Here is a 21,505-nt window from a genome sequence, read left to right as displayed (position 1 = left end):
AACCTCAATTATTTTCTAGAAGCATTCCCAGACTTTGAAGGAAACAATAGACATTTCTTCAGCACTTTTCCCTCCAGTGAAAATGAATGTTCTCTTAAAAAGAAAAAAAAAGAGAGAGAGAGAGAAAAGAAAACCCTTGATTTCTATAAGAATCTGTACAGTTACAGTAATCTAAGAAGCATGGTAAATCACGTCTGTAATACTTTAAAGCTATCCTGCTTCTCCCATGTGTCGCTGTTATTGGACTATGCAGTCATAACCAGTACAACTGTGGCTTGTGGTAATTTAACTATTGGCCCAAGTCCATGAAAATCCCGATCTTTCACTGAGTTGAGAGCAGAAAATATTTTTGAGCCCCACTGCAGTCGAGATATCTGTATTCCTTTACTACCTGTTAAGTTTGTATAATATCTGTGAGGACTGAGCTAGGGTGAATGAGATCTCAGAGCAACCAGAGCTCATGGCTGTGTTTGCTCTTTGAAATCTAGTGCATATAAATTGTAAAGTTAAGTTCTAATGCACATTTTTCTTGAAGGGAATAGGAAGCAGGTGAAAGTTGGCTATGAATAGACATTTTCTGCATCCTGGCTGCATTCTGAAGACTTCCCCGCCTTCTAATGATGCCCTTTGGCTTTTTAGTTTTTATCTATGTTGGTTTTCCACTTTAATGATCATTTCTAAATTGTTATTTATTATTGCCATATTGGTTCTTTGCAGAGTGCTTCAAGCAAAATGTGTTAAATCACAATACACAGTTACTATTATAACTCCAATTGATAATCTGCTGTGCCTGCAAGAACTTTGCCAAGCTGGGAGGTGAGGTAATCTGAATGCTCCTGCAAGAGGAGGAATTCATTTTCTCTCATTTGAATATTTTTGGGTGCAGAAAATTCTGACTGAACTTTCACGTCTGGATAGCACAAAGCAGAACTCCTCATGCCAAGACCTGAACTGTCCCCAAAGGACCATACAGAGCTATGGCCTTGGCTCCTGGAGAACCACAGCAGCTCCAAGGTAGGTGGCAACCACAAAAATTACAGGGCCCTCTGTAGATCTCTACAACTTCACCAGGCTTTCTGTGGGAGTGGGAGAGACACTTATCTGACTAAGGACACTTATCTGTTCCTTCTTCAGTCCTACTGATGTCAGAGCATCTAATTCTGGTAGATGGACTTCTCAGTGGCACCAGATGACTGTGCACTATTGCCTCGAGGTCATTTTTATGTGCAAACCATGTCCCAGACTGACTTTCCTTTCCCCTAGGGAGGGAAGGGTTCCCTCTCCTCTCTGAAAAGCCAGCAGGACTAGTTATGAAAAACAGTGCTCAGTAACATAGCTCAAACTTGGCTGCTGGGTGCTGGGCTTTCAAATTCCAGCCCCCAGTGGATTACTTCCCGAAGCACAGGAGGGAAAGCCATGGATGGATTATTTCTTGGCAAACACTGACTTTAGCTAGAGAAAGCAAAGGGGAAAATATTTAAGAAATTATTTTCTTTTCCCTCTGTGCCTGACCGCTTTCTTGCCTTCCTGAGATTCAATTTCTATAGCTGAGTTCCAATTTTCAGCTCTGTGCCTCCTCTCTGAACTAAAGATTGAATTTAGTGTGATAGAATCGCTGAAGAAAGATTGACCTACCTAATTCAGATCTTGGTCTACGTTCATGCTTCATCCTGCTCGTGTGTTTGGAGGTGGCTTTGTAGCTGAAATGCCTGGACAATTTTGATTGTCAGAGTGCAGTTCAAGAGGCTTCTTGCTCCTCCCCAGTCCTTTTCCCACTTCCTAAACCTGACTGCAGTTAGGGTATTTATTGTGTATGCTATTCCATTGGGCAACTGCTCCTAACTAACAAGCCTTTTTTCTCAACAACATCATACCTTCATAAACAGGGAAGACTTGAGGTTGCTGCAGGTCCAGAGAGATGGCTCTAGGCAGAGATGGAAACACTAATACGGTCTTCCATTTTATCCCTATTCCCTTGCTTCACCTGCTTTAAATTTCTTGAATGCCAGATTGAATCATGCACCCATCTTGTTCATGTTCCATCCCCCTCCAAACTGACAGGGAAAGCAGTAAATGAAGCTATGGCCCACACTCTGCTTTTATACAATGAAGAGTTTTCAGTGACTGATGCCATGGCTGGCTAGGATCAACTTTACCTATCAAGGCATCCTGTGAAAAGGGGGTTTCATAAATCATTCAGCCATCACCATCCTGATAGTGCTCCCACATCCTGACCACAGGGCAGCAGCGCAGCAGCTTGGGCTGCACAGAATGTCTTTATTCAGGGGGTTGTTTTCATTTCTTTGGGCTGCTAATATCCTGTAACATTTCAACAGCCAAAGAACTATTTGTTCTTGGGCATTACTTTCTGCACTGGGAATCAGTCAAGTACATTTGCATGGTTAAATTTCAGTGACTTTGTTTGTTTGTTTAGGCTCTGATCCCCTCCAGGTTTTGAAAATTCACTTATTCCCTACATTTAGTTGAGCCTGATTCCTTCCATCCCTCAAAAATCCTGATGAACTTTAAAATAAACCTCCCCTTTCAATCCAAAGCAAACAAACAGTTTGTGTCCTTCTGTCCCACTTGCCTACCATGTTTTTGGAAGCAGGTTTCTTGGTTAACTTGCACTCTTGGACTGGCTGCCTTGCCTCCTCCAGCACGCAGTGAGTGCAGGCACCATGCTTGTCAGGGCTGGCTTGAGCAGACTTCCTGGCAGGACTTTATGGTGATGGATTTAGAGGAAAAGAAAAGAGGAAAGAAAAAAAAAAAGTTGATCTATGAGTAGCTGAATTTATGAAACTTCTTTCCTGCCATTTTGTGTCTGGTGTTTGGATTATCCTGGATTCAATGGTTTGGGATGCAGCTTTTCCCATGGCTAGAACACTAATAATAGCTCTGACTTAGGTTGCTTCTCTGGTGTCTAATTAGGAATAGGGGTTTAGCCCCAGTATCAACCTGAACATAAATGCAGGCTCTTTTCTACTTGCTGGACTATTTCCTTCTGTGAACTTCATATTTTTCAGAGTATTCACATATCTGGTTCAAATCAGTTGTTGGACTTAATGATTTTTAGAGAGCCATAGGCAAAGATAAAACAGTTGCATATGTAGAGATGATCACATAAACCTCACTTTCTCAGGTAAACTGGCCAAAAATCATCATCATCTGGTTGGCTGCAGATTCACCCAGGAGTGCAAGAGTTTCTTTAGTTGAGGCTTTGTCACCCCCATTGCATTTGGTGACATCTTCCACTCCCTTACCAGTAAACTACAACAAACTTCCAGTCTCTCTCTGCCTGCTTCCACAGAGCTGTGGTGGGAAAGAGCTGTGGTTGAATGGCCGTGCTTCTGCTGCTCTGCATCCTGAGCTTTCAACTCATTCTCTTTTTAGAAAAGAAAAGAGGAAGAATCCTTGGTTCCCCTTTCGTTTGGTCTGTGTTTCCAATTCATTCTCAAAACAGCAGCAAATCTCACCTTCCTCACCCCCAGGCCCCAGAGGAGCAGAACACTGTTAATTAATTCTAATGAACATCAGATGGCCAGCTCCTCTCTTTCTGCATTGGGACAGGGGTTACTTTTATCTCCATCATTTTCTTTCCTTGATCAGATTTCCCCCCAGCTAAATTAAATCTGTCCTCTGTTTCAATTGATTTTTCCTTTCTTGCTCTCTTTTTAACAGAAATAAGTTTACATAAATGTAAAAGCAACAAGACAAGGTCTCGGAACAGACACATTGGCTGTCTAATGTGACCCAGGATGCTCTAAATCAATTGTAGTGCAGTTTAATTTATATTTTCGTAACTCATTCAGTTCCTCCTCCCTTCTCCCCTAACCCCGAAAACTAAGCTTTATTTAAATGTCGCCAGATCCTGGGAGACTTGGATGGAGCTGCCTGGCCCATTGGACCATTCATTTGATGCAAGAGGTGGAAAGTCTCAGATTTATGTCACAGGAGCAATATTTCTCACATTAGCTATTTATGGATTTACACATCTTTGCATTTTCTTAACAGTAAATAAAATAAATAGCAGGCACCGAAGGCCTGGCAGCGTGACAAGAACCTTTGTAGGATGCAGAACAAGGACAAAATTAAAAGCAGAGAGAGTAAATAAATCTTTGGGCAGGACTTCTGCCACGTGGGTGATTGCTGCACTCTGTGCATTGCAGTCATCGTATCTTTGTAGGGTCAGGGGGAACAGATGTTCCCTGGAGAGGGGGTTCTTGCCATGCAGCTGTAACATGAAGCCGGCATCACGGGGAATGTGGTATGGGAGAAACCTGGAGATAAACTGGGAAATAGATGGAGAGCTGGTAACACTTTTGGTTATGAAAGCTATTTTTTATGTTCATCTCATGAACTTGGAAAGTCTTAGGCTTGTGTAGGTAAACGTGATTGCTACCAACAGCAAGTTGGCTTATTTATTTGAAAAAAGCATTGGGGTTATAGATGATGAAAAGCAGTATTTGTATTTATTTGAATGAAAACGTAATTCAACAAGATTTTTTTTTTTTTTTTTGATTGTGAGCAAACCTCAGAAGTACTTACACTGTCTATTGTATACAGCTCAGGCCAAGGAAAATCCCATTGACTTATGAGACTCCTTAAAGAAGTGCATAACAAGACTACTCAGCTCTATGCTTGCAGGATTTGGCCCTATTTGCGTACAGCATCAGGGGTGCGTGAAAAGCTGTGATGGAGCAAATATGTATGCGTGAATGTATGCATATATACCCACATATTAAAAGTATAAAATATTTGCTGTCACCATAGTGACAGAGAATATGTGTGTGTTGCTGATGCCTTGGTAACAGCCCGTCTGTGTATGTCTGTGTGTGTGTACACAGAGTTACCATGGGATTGGGTGTGGCATATACTTAAATAGAATAAGTAAAAAAATAATAAACCACATAGGCATAAGAAAGCCCAACAGGATATCTGTCTGCCAAATCATTATTCCTTTTACATCTCCCCACAACCCCAGCACGCAGAGCAGCTCTTTCCCATAACTAAGGAAGACTGAAAAGTCTTTGGAGCATCGTTTTCTACTGTGCTCATCTCCATAACTTCACGTGCACTAAGCAAATGACAGACAAAATTTAAAGAAAAATAACAGCATTACAACACAATGGTATGTGGGCAGGAATTAACACTGTTTTATTCAGTGAATCCTTTTGCCCTAAAGAATGTGTACAACAGAGCACCAGTAATAGTACACCAGGGAGAAGAAAGGCAGAGTGAAGTCAATTATATCTACTTAGGTAAAATCATGCTCTAGTCCAAGCGATAAAAAATTCCTGTTAGTACACAGCAATCATCAAAAATTAGGGATAGTTCTGTATCCCTGATTTTCTAATACAATAATTAGTAACACCATCAATACCTAAATGATTTCAGCAAGATTAATACGTTTGTTGGGTGCCTTCTGAAATGACAGGCTACTCACATTCATACCCAGAATTTAAGGGTGTCATTGCTACCTTGGCCTTTTTCTGAAAGCCATCTTGAATCATTAAATTTAGATATAGGTATGAGCAGTCTTGAAATTAAGTAGTTCCCCAGGTTCCAGGATAAAATCCCAAGCCCTAGGCAGCAAACATCAATCATCTGAGTACTGGAGCAAATTTTATTTGTCTCTAACAAGAAGTTACTAAAAGACTTAAAGTTTTATGAAACAAAAACAGGGAAGAGATGGGTTTAATATTTACTGTGCCTTTTTGTCAGCACTGCTGATCCTGAATTTATAGCTTGTATGTGATCATTATAAATTGTACCGTACACAGTTGCCCATTGACCCAAGTATCTGTAAAACCCTTTTTGGAATCAACCACAAATTTTAGAAGAAAGCACATTTGCAAAGGAAAAGGTAGTGAAATGCTCTGGGTAGAGAAGAAAGAACAGTCTTGTTAAGCTGTGGTTCTACCATTAGTGAAAGTCACTGGTTTTAGATTAGGCATTATAAAGCAGCATTTCAGGACAACTGTTGTTGCGTGAGAATCATGAGAAAACTCTTCACATCAAAGCAAATCGAAGTTATTACTTCCATCCTATGCAATCATGGCCATGAACCCAGGGTTCCTTGAAATTCCCTTCCTGCATTGATTTAAAAATCATTCTCACTGGTTTTATTAAACTGGAAGTGTAAATCCTGGCCTGACTGTCATTCCATCTCAGTTGGTAGGAAATTATATTTAGCAGTGATGAAATTAATGCCTGAAAGGATACAATAAATAGAGGAAGACCGAGGGAGAGAAAATTTCATATGGAGGAAAAAATAAATAAATAAAAATAACAGAACAAGGAGCAGTGTTGCATTAGGCTGTGTTTGATTGCAAATGGCAAATGCGACCCTGATGGCAGCGCTCTGCATATTGCTCTTCCAAGTACTCGTGCAATCAAAACGTGGGAAGTCTCCCTTTGGAGCACGGAGGCATGTTCCTGCTCAGAGCTGTCTTCAACACTCGCTGCATACTAAATTGATTCTTTTCATGTTTCAGAAAGTTTGATTAACAATGCTTGTCTCCTTGCCCCTGCCTGTACCAGTGACAGTTTTACAGGCGGGTTTTTCTGCTGGTAACTGTGGCTGCAAAGTACTTGCTCCGTGTAGGCCAGTGAATGTCCAGTCTATAATACACAATTTTATTTGATGTTCCAGTCTTGTTAAACGTCAGCTTTCTGCTGAGTACTGTGTGTGATACCAGGTCTGGGAAGCCTTTTTTTCCTGGAAGCTTGTACTGGAAACACACAGGGCTGGAGTTTTACCAGAGCCTGGTAATGAACAGGTCTGCAAGATAATCCTTGAAGCTTCAAAAGATCTCCTCTCTAACTTGATTATATATTTAAAAGGAATCAATTTTTAAAAACAATGAACAGTTTTATAAGCATTAGGAAATACTGACATGAACGACTTATTTCTACAAACTTCTTCAGCTCTTATGGAGGAATTCTGTAGAAATTCGTAGGAAAAAAAGTTTCTGAAGAAGTTTGGGGTTAGAGGGTTAATAGAAAAATCATATCTCTGGCGTGGAATTTATTTTTTCTCAGTGCACCTCAGTATAGCATTCTGTTGGACATCTAAAGGGGAAAAAAAAGAAATCTATCAGAAAGTAACATTTTCTAATCTAGTTGACTACAGTTCTGCCCTGCAAATAAGTAAAGACTTTCTCATCCCATGAATCTAGCAACTGTGAACGGCAGATAGGAAATAATTTGTCAATAGATTTCCAGATACCACAGAGACACGGGAGGTTAGGGCAGGCACACACCTCTGCACAGAACCATAATTTGTCTAATACTTTCTTTAGCAGCTCAAGGAAAGCAAATAGTGTTTCATGAAACTTTTCAGGGGAGGGCAATGAAGAAGCAGGCCCTCAACAGCTGCTGCCTTTAAAATTGCTTTTCAGGTGTTCTCAACACTATCTCTTGCCTGCTGTATGGACCAGAAGCCAAAGGAAGACTTCAGGTAAGAGACCAAAGAAAAATAACTCCATTAGTTCTGAAGAGCGCTCAGTAGGCTACATGTTGAAATCAGAGAGTACTTTTTCACAGTTTACATTTTTAAGGTAAATCTAGGCAGCCAAATGGACAAAATAAGTCAGGCTGGGCCCTCCGTTCCTTCAGCCTCTTGCAAAATCCACCCTAGGGTCATTGACTGAACCAATAAAGGAATGGCAGAATGCAGTACTAGTTACAGCCAACATCCCAGTGATTTTATCTGGCATGAAAAGAAAGTCCTAAACACCATTAAATGCAAGAGGCATTTAGCCTTCCCTGGCAGTAAGTTTTTGTGGGTTTATTTATAGCCTGTTAGTGCTTATAGAAAGTAAAGGGAAAATAATCTGAAACAGAGTCAGCAATTGCATGGCCAAAGTTAGGAAATCAGCTGCTCTCATAACAGTTTGCTCCTGGTCCAGGATACCTTGTCCTGCTCTCCTGCCTGTCCATCCTCACACGAGTTACTCTACACATGCAGATGGGTTAAGGGGTAAAAGGCCTCAGGAAACCTGCATTATCCCAGCAGAAATTTTAGCTAAAATATAGAGAACACAGATATGTTTAGGGAGAGTCCAGAAGGCAGTTGTTCTCTCCCAGAAATATTTTGGTAGAAATAACATTTTCCCTCCCTTTTGGATCCAAATCACCTTACTAAAACTTCAGTATTTTAGGCAAAAACTATTTTGTTTCCATTAAAAAAAAAGTCTATTGTGTAAAAAAAATAGAGAGAAAAAGCAGCCTCCAGATATAGTCGCAGAAATGCTATGAATTGTGACATAGCATTGGCAAAACCCCATGTCTCCTACCCAAATATTTACCCTTCCCTATGCAGGAGACCCCAGCTTTCAATCTCTTGCATGCCTGTGAGAGAGGGGAAGGGGAGTAAGGGAGCTATAAATAGAGCTGCCACAGGAGGCACCAGCCTTCCTTGTGATAAGATGGAAGAAGAGTGCAGTCTTTCTTGATTACTAATTGAATAACTGGATTACAGGCTCATCTGAAACCCCAGGCCTGGATTAAATGATGCCAAGGTGTCTGCTGTGGAGAAGGTCTCCTCTCTGTCCTCACTTCCAGGAGAACAGAAAGGAGCCTGATTTCCAGCAGCTGATGCCCATCAGCATTAGGGGAAGGAATTCATTTTTGCAGTCAAGGCTCAGGAAGAGGTGCCACAGTGTATTTAGGGAGCCAGGTTATGTGGTGAGTTGTGTTCCTCCTGTAGTATAGGTCAGAGAGGGTCTGTGCTGCTGTCCCTACACCAAGCAGCTTTCCTTGGGTGAAGGTGCCTCCAGGCTCAGCTGAAACCTGCCGGGGAGCCTAAACAGATAGAGGAGCAGCAGAGGAGAGGTGGGCAGCTTGTTTAATGTTCAGTTAAGTGCTGTCCTACTCTTACCTTTACCCCTGATTGCCTTAGAATACTTAAAGCTATAAATAATACTTAAAACTTTCCTATTTCTAATATCAGACTATCTTGTGTTGGACCAGAAGTGCTACCCACAGCTAGCCCAGGCCTGCAGGAGATCATTTAGAGCAGCAGCAGGTAAAAGAGCAAGGAGATTTTACCCCTCTTGTATGGATTGGAGTTGAGGTGAATGCCTGGAGTCTGCTTGCTTTCAGCTGAGAGAGAGGACGGAGCAGCTGTACAAAGCAGCTTGCAGAGGGCTCCCTGTTGCTGTTTTGAGAAGCTGTCAGATGAAAGGAGTGTCAAGGACCACAAAGCAAAGAGTGGAGGCCACTGATGGAAGAAGGTCTGTAAAATCTCATCTACAAGTGTGGCAGAAAAGCATTGACAGGGAAGGGCTGACCTGAGCAGCTGCTGCAGCTTAAACAAGAGAAGTGATTCTTGAAACCAGCCATTAGCAAGCTGCAAGTGGAAAATTCCCTCCCAAGTCCTGGCTTTTCAGAAAGGGAGAGGTTAAAAAAACATCTTAAATCCTGCAATACAAACGTGCTTAGAGCATGTGTGTACCTGAGACAAGGAGCAGCACACATCCCCTGCTGTGTGGTGAAGGACGAAGGTGTGCTGTGTTGTCAAGAATATTGCAGAACCAGCTCCCTAGAAAAGAGTGGAAAACTTCTACATCAGTCCATCAGCCGGGTAGGCACTGTGCACATTCAGACCCATCACAGCACGTGGTTCGTGGGAAGGGATAAAGGTGTTGGGATGTATGTTGGGAGGAGAGCTGTGGGAGAGCAGGTCACTGGATATTAAAGAAGGGACAGCAGGCCTTGAGGTAGAAAGCATCAGTGGGAACAACCCTGGCTTGTTTCTCTTATGTACACCTGATTCTTCCTTGCTAAAAATCTCAGCTGTGGGTTGTTCTGGAGCTCAGAGTTATCTGGCAGGTTTAATCACAAGGTATGTCATGTAGGAGATGCTGAGCTCATGTTTGACTAATGCTGAGAAGGGCAGCTGGGCCCCTGATTTTGGTGATCAGAGTATCAGCTGTGTGGCCTGCAGAACAAAATGGCTTGGCTGCTTCCATTTAAGCAGCAGTGAGCTGCAGAGCACAAGGAGAGGAAATACAAGGTCTTAAATGAATCCAATTACTCATGCCATTAATTTAGATTTACTTGAGTAGTTAGAGTATGTTAAATAAACAACAATTGATTAGTTAGATCATGTTCATTTGAAATTTAACCATGAGTGGATGGATATTTATCTTATAGTGTTTCCCAATAGCTTTCTGTCATGTTTAAAAGGAGGTCCTTCAGGCTTTTTGGTCCTAGATTTGCAGTTATTCCCAGGATTATTTTTTTTTTTCATGCAAGCCTTTTTCCAAGGTTAAGTGATGGGGCTGTAATGATGGCAACGCTTTTTTGCTTGCTATGATTGAATTAATAGCACAAAAAAGAAGGAATGAACCTTAAGATTTGCCTCTGGTTCATGTGAAGAATCAGTATGGCTTGAAACCCACACTGGTTGCAGTGGTGTAGCAGCAGGGAGAGGGAACACAATCCTCGTGGACTTTGCAAAGAAGTCAAACTAAGAAAGCTGGTGGAGCAGACATGCATGCTGAAGCAGCTGAAGAACTCTTTTCACATTGACTACTTCATGTATATGGGGTGGTATGGGAGGGGAAAATTTTTTTTTTTTTTTTCTTCTAGAAGCAAGGAAAATTTCCCTTCCTCCCTTTTCCTTTAGATAAATCACTGTCTTCCCTGTAGCTCACATCTCCTCTCTCTTCACAGATAATACAAAGTCAGATGCATCTTTATGCAATGTTTTCCCATGACGTGTTCTACCTTAACCTTTTCCCTGTGTAAAATAAAGCTGGGATTATCTCCAATCTGAATTGGCCTAAGTACACAATCTCTGACCGAAAAAAAAGTGAGAAATCATTTCTTCTGGGACTTAAAGTCTTAATCTGAACCCAAGTAAAATGATTATAAAGTAATGTGCTTCTTAACCGCATTACTATCAGACAACATTTCCTGCTCATTAATGTTTCTGAGATTGCTCCATGGATAAAAATGGAATTTTAAAAATAATTTATTTCCTCTAGTGGAAACAGAGTTAGGAAGTAGGTACATTTAAAAGCAGAATACCCTCTTATATTTGGGGGTCTACATAGTATTCTCTCTTGCAGATACATCTTGATTTTTATCATACATCTGTGGATCTGCGTTTCTCCTTCCATGAACTCTGCATTTATTTCCAGTCAGTCTGATTTCTGTGAGCTGTTTTTCTGATGCAAGCACTTTGAGAATACAAAGGTAAAGCCCAGTTCTCCCATTCGTGGAATATATGTGTAGAGAGAGCAGAATATTAAAATAAGCTCTGTGTTGTGAATCGCAGAAGCATTCTGTCTGTGTTTTATAGAGAAGTAACAAAGGTTTAGATGGCAAAACTGGTCTGTTTACTTGCAAATTTTATGCTTCTTTTTATTTGGTGGTCCTCACTGTATATCAACTCAATAGCTTTTACCTGCGTCATTTTCCAAGTCTCTGAGTGCCTGAGTCAGTCTTTTTCAAGTATGTCCTTGTAGATGAAATATTATCTTCTCCAATGCATTTTTAAATAAATTAAAGTACTTTCAAGTTCCTGCTTGGAGAAAAAAAATCAAATCTGGCAATTTTGTAATATTTCAGTTGTGTTCGGGTTGTAATTCAAGCAAACAGCTCTATGTGCAGTCTTCTAATTAAAATGAACAGATATTATCAGCTTATTAAATTAGCTTCCCATCTGGTAATTTCACTTTTAAAAATAAAATCTATTCTGCTTAGGGGAAAAAAAATGAAACCAGCATAGCAAGTACTGAACTCATCTTGATACTGACAATGCAACAGTCTTTCAAGAGATGAGGATGACTTAGCAGTAGGGAAGAAGTCTGCTACTAGAAGGTGAGGACAACTTGGTGGAGAAGAGGGTGAGAGATTGGTCCTGAATGTTTTACTTCTCTGGATCAGTTTAAATTGTAGGAGTTTTTCCTCAAGCTTCCAGTATTGTCTTGTCATCAGTCTGTGAGTCCTACGTGAATGATTCCTGCTCATATTCTAAATAGCATGGGTAAGTTTAGAAACAGATGTATCTTACTGATGTATTATTGCATACAAACATTTGATATTCCAAAAAAGAGAGTTCAGTTGAATAGTCATTTTATTGATGTGAAACCATTCTCACGGCACTCTTGGTTCACTCTTGGTATCTTCTAGCATTAGCAATGGTGCCCATTTGGTATATGAGGTGTAGGTTCAGGTTTTCAAATCTGATCTCAGCTCCATCATCACCCACCATGTCAGGGATGTAGCCTCCTTGCAAACTGTGACACTGAGTTCCCAGCACTGAGCTCAGCATGTGCTTGCACTTTCTCCTGCCAGGGGCAGCAGCAATAACGTGTGCTCCAGATTAATCCATGTAATTCTCGTCTGTCTCATGTCAGTACTAAGGGATGTGCTGAGAGCCGTTGTGGATACCCAGGGACAAACATCTGCCCTGGAGCACTGCTCCACAGGGAAGACAGCAGGAGGAATTTCTTGATCTCTGCAGCTCGGAGTTTCCTGACCTTTTCAACTGAAGGATTGCCTAATCCAGAAAAAGAAATATAAAGAAAAAAAATCCAAATACACTGTGATGCAGTGTAGCTACATGAGTTTTCATTTGTAAAAACCTAAAAGAAGACTGAACTTTGAATGCTCTTGAATTCATTCTTCTCAATTTTTTGTTTTGCATCCATGGGTGTTCATGTATATAGTTTTAAATCTCCTTTTTTTTTTTTTTTTTTTCTTTCTTCTCATGTGGAAAATCACTTCCCAATGCATTAAAGACTCCCCAGGATCAGAGGCCCACAGATAGGAAATACTGCTCTGGCCAACCAAAGTATTAGAGAAGAAGACCTGCTCCACAATCATTCATACCCTTTTCCACTGCCAAAGCCTACACAGTGGGGGAGCAGGAGTGGACCAAATAGAGGCCCACAGTCCTGAATGTTTTATGAATCAGAGGAATTTCTGGGAAAGTAAAATCTAATGGATAGCATCTGTTGTACCTGGCAGCAGTAGCCTAGGATAGATTCAAGTTCTTAAGAGCTTATTTCTTATGACTCACAGCCACCTTCCTGAAGAAGCAGAGTCTGTAGGATCCTTGGGAAAAAGGTCTGGAACCCAGCATTCCGGTTCTGGGCAATAAGGGTGAGAGAATCCAGGCCAGGTGACAAGGATAGATCCATCATGTCAACGTTTCCAATTTTCTTGGCTCCCCACTGACTGGAGTCAATACACAAAGAGCAAAATTACAAAGGAACAGCTATAGAGAACCATCTGCTGGAAGAGAAAGTCATATAACTGGAACAATTACTCAGCTGACTCTATGCACTGCTTTTGGCCAAGGGGCCTCCCAAATGGCCATGTTCACTTCTGAGAAAGGGGATGCCTCAGCTGAGACTGGGAAGAGCAATGGAGCATGGGGGGCAGGAGCAGCTCAGCCAGAACCACTGCAGCCACAATATTTTATACATACAATGTAAGAAATAATTAAACTTTTTATTTTATTTTATTTTATTTTATTTTATTTTATTTTATTGAGCACCTCTATCCTAAGTGGAGACAAATAATGACTCTTCCAGGTCTGAGATGAAGACCTCCTCAGTCTGATATCCACGGGGACACTGGCTCAGCAGTGACAATGCAGTAGCATTTCTGCTGGATACCAAAGCAAGAAAGGCAATCTCAGCCCTTAATTTATTGGGTTCAGCTCCTTTCCCAACAACACTGCCTCCACAGAAATGGGGAAAAAAATCAGAGGAGCATTTCATTAGCATATGAGGAAAGAAATTCAATACAGATGACATTTGCTTTGCAAAGCAATAAACTACGTTCAATCTGTTTAACTGTTAGGTACTCTTAGGATTTAGCACAGAACATTTTCAAAAGCCCATTGCAATGTTAAAAAAGGAGAGATGTGAGGTGGAGATGAGGAAACTGAAGCACAGAGGTTGTGAGAGACACCTCTGAGATGGGCAGTGGCAGAGTTGCAAGCTAGGACTATCAGGCTTTGGGATTTTAGCCTGGGAGTAGGATATGTCTAATCCTTTTTTTGTTGGGTGAGGAGTTAGTATGTGTGGTGGACAGCATGGTGATTCTTCCAAGACAGAACACTACAAATCTGCTTTAAAAAGGCAGCTCTTTTCTTATTACAAGGGAGTGTGATGGTGTTGAACATGTCAAGTAAGGCATCCTCGCAAGAGTGCACATCTGCTGAGATGTGAGATCCCCAACTCCAGCCTGTGTCAGGAAATAATTTGATTCCTTGTAATTAGATTCAAAGGGCAGCAGCTCCCATTGCTCTGCGTAGGTCAGTGATCTCCAATAAAAGGCAACTGAGAAACCAGCCAGACCAATTAGCACGTGAGCACCCAATCAATTACTGTAAAATGACACAATGTGAAGCAGAATAAAGCCCTGGCCCATGTTATTTCTGACACAAACAAAGCCTTCCAATAAATATCGGAAGGATATGCAAAATACCTGCCTCAAAGATGTTCAAAAACCACAGCTGGCCTTTTCATGAAGGCTTGCAGTTGTGATCTAGCACCGGCTGGTTAAAAGTTCATAGTTTCCATTATACTGTGTGTATGTGCATATGTACATAGCTGTGTGTGCAGGTATGGTGGGGCTGGGTGCCTCTGTTGGCATTCTCTCCCTAGGAGGGGTGCCTGCCGTATGTATCTGTGTGATTGAAAAGTCTTGTTCATTAGCTCGGGATGCTCATATTGTGTATATTCTATTAAGTACATATTGAATATGCATCTCATTTTCATTTCAATTAGGATCAGAGGGCTGATTTCATTCATGACTATAGATTCCTTCCAGGCCATTTGCATTTTATTCTGTTCATTATTATTTATGTGCTCTGTGCTCTCAGAGTAATTTAAATATCCCTCTCATGATTGCCCCCAAGTGATGAATTATATGCCCTCCTTCAAAAATCAACACAACAAGCCCTGTGTTAACCCTCTGAATTTCCTCTGTGTATTTATGGGGTCTGCTGTCTGCGGGCCCTAGTGCCTCCTGTTGGGTTAGGAGCTGGTGATCTATCACACGGTGAAGACGATTTACAGCATGACAAGCCATCGTACCTCCTGTAGTGCTCCAGTGGAAAGACATATTTTGCCCCCAGCCCCAGTGTGAGTATTTCCCAGCTCTGTCAGGGCTCCGGGTGTGCAGGAACAGTCCTGTCTGCAGCCAGCATGACAGCTGAACTACAGATAACCCATCTCTTCAGAAAAGCACTTGAATTTCACTTCATCTCTCCCTCCTCAAGCACACCCTCTTGCTTACTGTTTCAGAGCATCATAGATTTAATTAAATATTCTGCTCCTATTTTTATAGGAAGGCTGCGTCTGGCTAGCTGAGACACTGTGTTTAAAGTGTTTTTTTGTTTGTGTGTTTGTTTGTGTTTTTTTTTAAAAGAGGTTTTAGTCCACTGGTTGCCATGTACAGATACGTGTGACTGAATTTGCCTGGTCCCTGACCTCCACTGAGATGAGTGAAGAACTGGAGATCCTTCCTGACACGTAGAGGCTCCCCAGTGCCTTCTGATGATTTGACAGGTACTGCCTGAGATCAAAATTTGCACAAGCCTTAGCTCGGAAGGGAAACTTCAAAAGAGCTGGAATTGCAGTTTAAATTGCCAACAAATTGTGTTTGCATTGGAAGAGGTATGCAGTGATTAATTGCTTGCTTAAATGTAGCTCTGCATCTGAAAAGGCTTCGGGGGATATAAGGAGGTCGGCACATTAAATCTGACAGTAACATAAGCTCCTGTATTGTTTTGATCTATCTTAACAGAGCTGGAAGAACACAAACGTGTGATAATAATAAAATACAGACTGAATGCATTTAGGAGTAGTAAAAAAGTTGTTTGCTTGAATAGGTTTTGATGCAAATGAAAATGAAAAAAAAAAAAAAAGAGAGAAGAAAATGAGATCCTTATTTTCTTAAACAAATTACTCTCTCTGTCTGCAGTTTAGGCTTTTGTCCACCCATCAGCTAATGCAGCAGCATCATGCCACACGTGCTGTCTATGTACAGAAAGGAAATAATGAAACCCCCACTGCTGGGTCTGCTGCTGCTGTTTTCTCCTCCTGAGGGAAACCCTGGGTGTTCATATCAAGGTGCAGCAGAAGGCAGAAAGCTCCAAGACACTTCTTCAAACACACATATTAAGTACAGGTTTAAATGGAGTGGGTGTTGTCTAGTGATTCCTTTTTGGTTCTCCAGTCACCACATTAACTGATCAATAATTGGTGTCCTGGTTGCTCCTGTGGGGGACCAACGTGGAAGCAAAGCTCTCCCGATGCAAGCGCAATCCAGGTGCTGAGGATTCCCACCTGGACAGCAGGACTGGGGCCATAGCAGCTCCTCAGCCCATAGGTACCTAGGGTAGATAAACAGGGGAGAGAGGTGTAGGAAAGAAAGCAAAGAGCAAATAGCAAAGCTTTGCTAACTGTACTAGACTTCCTTAAACAGAACAGGGTGAAGGAGACAATAGCCATGATTTTAAATCCTTATAGCAAAATGTGCATAAAATTATATACATTTGCGTTTTTCCCGGTAAAATTATTTTGAGGAAACACGTTAATACCTTCTGTAACATATGTCAAAGTTGCTGATCAAAGCAAGCCCTTTCACAGTTTTCTTTGTGTAACTAGGTGGAGTTCCAGCTATTTATTTTTATCTTTAAAATCCCACCTATCTTGTGATTTGGCCATAGGACTGACGGATGCCCTTTCTTGCCAGGCTGCTGAAATCAGCAGAATCCTCTAACTGAGCTTTGTTTAGTTCTTTTCCTAAGAAAATTTAAATAAGTTCTCCATCTCACTGCAAAGGAGGCACAATCTGCACCAAACGGTCCTGCCTTGGAGGTTTCTGCAGGTATTGACTCTATTTCACCTGTGCTTCAAATGACTGATTTGAATTCACTGAAAATTTGAAGTATCCTGGCCGTGAATGCAGGTGGAAAAGACTTAGTCCACATTGTCATCTGTTGGTTAAAGACAGACCTGAACTGTAAAATATGTCTCTGAATGAGCCATAAGTATCCTCACCATTTTATCTCAATGCCTGCTACCTGCATACCTCACATTAAGACCATCTAATACCTGTACGCCTAGATGTCCAAAACCCATCACAAGCTCAGAAACCTAATAGCAGGAAAGGAGGGAGCAAGGGCTCAATAAGGAGTCCCTGGTGCTTGCTCTTGATGCATCAAGCCAAGGACGTGGTTTCTGGAGTTCTTGTTGCCTGTTGTCAGGTATAATCAGCTCTGAAACCCAAGCCAGTTTCCAGGTCACATTTGTGAGCATATCTGTCATCTTATCTGGATTTTCAGGGTCTTGTAAACTGGGCAGCCATGCTTAATTACAAGCTCTGTTATAAATGTTTCTTATTCCCCCAAAATGAGAGAGGGGGATTTATTTCCAAATAAATCCTAAACTTTTTCTATATAGAGCTGTAGCTGAGAATCTCACCTCTTATTTTCCGTCTTCTGGGATGTACCAGTGAGCTACTGGGAAGATACATTTGCTCATTTCATTGTTGCAAAAATAAAAGCCTATTTGGCTCAATGTATAAAAGGCCCTATTGACACCAGAGCCTAGGCTTGATAGAAGTCAATTATGTTGTACATACCCCTTGAAAAAAAAGAAAGGTTCGTGCCTCTTTCATATGTAAACTGTGTATTCCCTAATTTATCTTGGAATAAATGCTATTAAGCAGCCTGTAATGCAGCAGAGGAGATCAAAGGGCTGTGTCCTTGCCTCTCCGCAGCAGCCACTGAAGATGCTGGAGTGGTGCAGGCTCCCCGAAAACACGCTGCTTGGCTCTTTCACTCCTTGAGCCTAAGTTACCACCTCTGTCTACAAAGGCGAAACTGCGGGCTGCACGATGGAGATAAGACACCGAACTGAAGCACTTGCAGATGGCAGTCGCTATAGAACAGCACAAAGGCCTCTTTAATTAAGTCTTCCCTTCCCCTTATTAAAATTCAGGAAAGATTACCAAGGAATTTGTACTGTATCTGGAAAACAAATCATAACAATTACAGCAGGCTGCCCCAGGCTGGCTAGATTGTAGCTTATTATTCCACAAAGACTTGATAAATGTGTAAATTTATATAGAAGGCTTCTGCGTGTCATCATTGCTGTGCAAAGTCTCCCTGCTTTCCATATTCAGTTTTAGAAGGAAGACCAGCTGGCTAGAGTCCCTTGAATTATTTGCTGTTGTTGTTGAATTTTTAAAATACATATAAATTATGTCTCCCATCTACAGTTTATCTACAAGCTGTCAAACTGGGACTCATTCATGCTCTTTTTGATGTCTCTTGTAAATCCATCTAGCAGCACGGTTAACCCGCTGGCCCCACATCCATTAAACATCACAAACAAACAACTGCATCCCAATTATAAACATGCATTTTTAAATGCCACAGGCTTCTCTTTAAGGAAAGAAGCAAACTTAAAAGCATAATTGTTTTGTACCTATGAGCTTAATTGCCTCATAGTAATAAAACAGGTTGGTTTGCATATGTGCACATCCCTAATGTCAGTCTGTGTTTTCCCTCTAGATGATTAAATGGTGGCCCGAGGAGGGGGGCTGGGTGAATCAACCATTATATGCAATCCCACTTAAAAGGGCAGCTTTTAAAAAAGATCAGGGCTGGATTTGTTCCTCTTCATCACATCCTTTGCCTGCATGATTCCATGGTGAAGTCTGGAGCCATGGTGTAAATTATTGATAAGACTCATGGATTATTGTACTAGGAGGGACTGTTCAGATCATCTTGGTCAATTCTCCTGCATAGAACAGACCAGAATACATCTCTGAATTAACATCTGGATGAAGATCAGAGGTTTGGAAGCTGTGTCCACGCTTAATTAAAACATATCCATCACTAGATAATCTACTAATGACCCTGGGGAAATGTTGCTAGTGGCCACATTGTTTAACAGCCATCTCTTAGTCAGAGTGCAGACAGATCCAAATTCAGCTCTTAGCTATTTGATTTTGCTCTGCTCTTGCTTGCAACACTGAAGAGCCCTCATTTCTGATTTTTGCTTCCTTCTGCAGCTATTGGAGACAATGATACCTTGCCCTCTAAGCTCATCAGCAAGGCACTAAACAGATTAGATGTCTTTTTTATTATTATTATTATTTTTGGACAGGTAATAGGTTACTCTAACTTCACATATTTTCTGAACCCTCTATTTTTTCAGCATCCTTCTTAAAGTGGGGGGATATCATAATGGGACATGCTATCCACTTATGCTGATGTCTGCCCCTGGTAGGGTCTCTCTGCCTTTACAATTCTTCTGATTTTGTATCTGAGACCTCAGGTTTCAGTGTTAGATAGGTATCTCCTTCACTGTGCTCTTAAAAGTTTGAGCATTTTTGCAAATTTTGAATGATTTATATCATGCTGGTTCCATGTGTAAGGTGCCTTATGCTTGCGCTGGAAAACAGGAAAATGTAGATTTTGAAAGATAGTCTTTACATGTTCTATTTACCAAATCCGGCTCAATAAAATGTGAGGCCACCTTTCTAATAAATATCTTCCCAGTAAACTTTGGCTATTGCTCAGAGGTCTCACTGGAGATTTCTTCATGGTAATAAGGTATCTTAATTTTGTGCTTCAGTGATCTTTTCTATTCCACACAAAGCTGTACCTGCTAATTCTCTTTTCTCTCATAAGGCTGTTGTTTTGCCAGGACCTTGGCGCTGGGATCAGTGCATGGGTACAATTAGGTGCTGTGCTAATGGTGTCAAACTACAGAGATTATAATTACGTGTTTAAAATTCTTACTACAGTCATTCTCAGAAAAATGGGAAATTTACTCGGGTGGATGTTATGTCTCAACATTAGTAGACCACTATCTTTAAGCCACAATGTGTAGATATCAAGTAATAAGGGGTTTATAAGTCCCAGCGAGGCTGAAGATATTTTTATTAAAGTTACTAATATTCATTCCAGAGGCATTTAGTTTTAAAACAAAATTCCTTTTCTAGTATGTCCCCTTCTTCTCTTTTTGCAAGATTTTAAATGTTCAAATACATGCAAATACTTTTTACAAAGAAAATACCAGACGTTTCCACAGTGCCTGAGAGCTCAATGCACTATGTGAGCACTGCAAATATTTAAATTATGTTCCTACTATTTCAGTGACACCTTGAAGCTAGGACTTCAGGGTCTGAAAACACTATGCCATGACATCATCTTAGCTAAATCAAACTTAAGGTCACATAAAACCAAGCTACACCCCTACAAAATGTGCAAATCAAGGCCTAGGACTGTATATGATGTGGCCAAAGCCATGATGAGAGGCAGAGGAAGGGAAAACACAAGGGTTTCTGGTTTTGTTCATTTTCTTTCTTTCTTAATTTTAAACAACATTTGTCATTGAATCTCCATGTAAATAATCAAAAGGAAATCCTCAGCAACCTCTCCAGGACTAGTTCTTATTCTTGCTTTTTATCAAAAACACTCTGGCTGGTGTTGTCCACTGAATCAAAGTTTTCAGCTGATCATGAAATTAATAAATAAGGTGACACATTTGATCTCCACTGTGGATGAGATTTCCCATTTCATGCTTCAGTTGCCTGAAGTAAGAATGAGAGAGAGAGATTTTTTTTTCTTGTGGTTGTAAGGAAAGCTGATGAAAGATTACCTTAAAATCCCTCACAAGGGATGAACAAGCAAGAAAGATTTTTTTTTTCTTCCCTTAAAAAAGATAAAAGCAAAGGAATAAATAAAATAGAAGGGGGCACACTTTATATTGATTTTCTGGGTCTGCTTGCATTAAGGCATCATTCTCCCAGGACTGCAGGGAGAGAAAAGCTTAAATGAAGAGATGAACAGATGCCACCGGCGTGTGGGCTGGCTACCAACACGAAGTGCGGATGCGGTGACGCTCGCCTTGTTGCCCACCTACGCCTTTCAGGGCTTCTGTCTGCAGTCAAGGCTCTTCAGAGAGCACTCACAGCCTTGTCCCTGAAGATGTGTTAATTTAAAGAAAAAAAAAAAAAAAAAGAGAGAGAGAGGGAGAAAGGGAGGCCTCCTGTTCTGGGAAAAAAAAACAAAAAAAACCACTCACAAAACAAAAAAATGTTGCAGGTCTGGAGGGTTTTTGCATAATTTTGCAAAATATGGAGAAGAAAATGTGGAAGAAACACATCTTTTATTTCATCTGATAAAGTGGCCTTTAGTCCAGGAGAGCTGCAGAGTGCCATGAAGAGACTGATGCCCTTCAACAGCCAGAAAAAGAAATTCTAGCCTGGACATATATTCATGCACGTACATACAGATGACCCAGTCATGATTTTTAAAAATTATTCCATTAATAAATATTTAGAAAATTAAATTAAAATAAAAATAAATAAATAATGGATAAATTATCACATCAAAGCAAGTGTTTTGTTTGTTTTGTTTTGTTTTTTAATTTCTATTGAGAAAGAAAGACAGGAGAAGGCCTGCAAGTTCTCAGATATAGTACTTGCAGGGATGAAAGCATCTAGGAAA

The 21,505-nt window shown here is 40.8% G+C and overlaps 1 long non-coding RNA gene across 1 annotated transcript; it reads right to left on the bottom strand.

Annotated features, from left to right (window-relative positions):
* Positions 1–5,834: 5,834 nt before the first annotated feature.
* On the bottom strand, positions 5,835–8,432 carry LOC137863097 (uncharacterized). Its single transcript, XR_011100692.1, has 2 exons — positions 8,313–8,432; positions 5,835–7,074 (listed from the first exon to the last, which is right to left on the bottom strand). It is a non-coding gene; the product is annotated as an uncharacterized lncRNA (long non-coding RNA).
* Between the last annotated feature and the right edge of the window lie 13,073 nt (positions 8,433–21,505).

Source organism: Anas acuta, chromosome 12 (genome assembly GCF_963932015.1).
Source record: "Anas acuta chromosome 12, bAnaAcu1.1, whole genome shotgun sequence".
In the NCBI taxonomy this organism is placed as follows: Eukaryota; Metazoa; Chordata; class Aves; order Anseriformes; family Anatidae; genus Anas; species Anas acuta.
Note: the sequence above shows the minus strand (reverse complement) of the source record. Positions and strands in the feature narration are given on the sequence as shown.